At 39.7% G+C, this 446-nt stretch overlaps 1 long non-coding RNA gene across 1 annotated transcript; it reads left to right on the top strand.

The window, feature by feature from the left end:
• On the top strand, positions 1 to 440 carry LOC104775029. The gene is made up of 3 exons (XR_765655.1): positions 1 to 43; positions 211 to 256; positions 339 to 440. It is a non-coding gene; the product is annotated as an uncharacterized LOC104775029 (long non-coding RNA).
• Positions 441 to 446: the final 6 nt, after the last annotated feature.

Genomic DNA, 446 nt, shown 5'->3' with positions numbered 1-446 from the left:
ATGATGAATATGCCAAGCTCATCAGGAGAATGAATCCACCCAGGTTAATGTTATCTCTCTCTTTTCTTTCCTTTTTCTTTGGTCCCTCTGTTTCTCCATGTCTCCTGTATGTCTTAGTTAGGCTAGTATTTATACCCTTTGTAAAGACATACTTCACTCGGCTTCTCAAGTTTCTTCTCTACGGATTTCTATATGGTATCATGGAAACAGAGTTGTAATAGACAACAACGCCTGCGATGATGCCACCGTTATTCAGGTAATAACTATGATTGTTGAGTACAGTCCAGAGAGAGTTCCTTGTTTGAGATGGGATTTGTCTTGTTTTTACAAAAAAAAAGGTTGATAGTGTGAACAAACATGGGACTCTGTTGGAAGTAGTGCAAGTGCTCACTGATACGGATCTTGTGATCAAGAAAGCTTACATCTCTTCCGATGGAGGTTGGTTC

This window comes from Camelina sativa, unplaced genomic scaffold, assembly GCF_000633955.1.
Source record: "Camelina sativa cultivar DH55 unplaced genomic scaffold, Cs unpScaffold07983, whole genome shotgun sequence".
Lineage (NCBI taxonomy): Eukaryota > Viridiplantae > Streptophyta > Magnoliopsida > Brassicales > Brassicaceae > Camelina > Camelina sativa.
The sequence above is the reverse complement of the archived record's forward strand: the minus strand, read 5'-3'. Positions and strand labels throughout refer to the sequence as shown.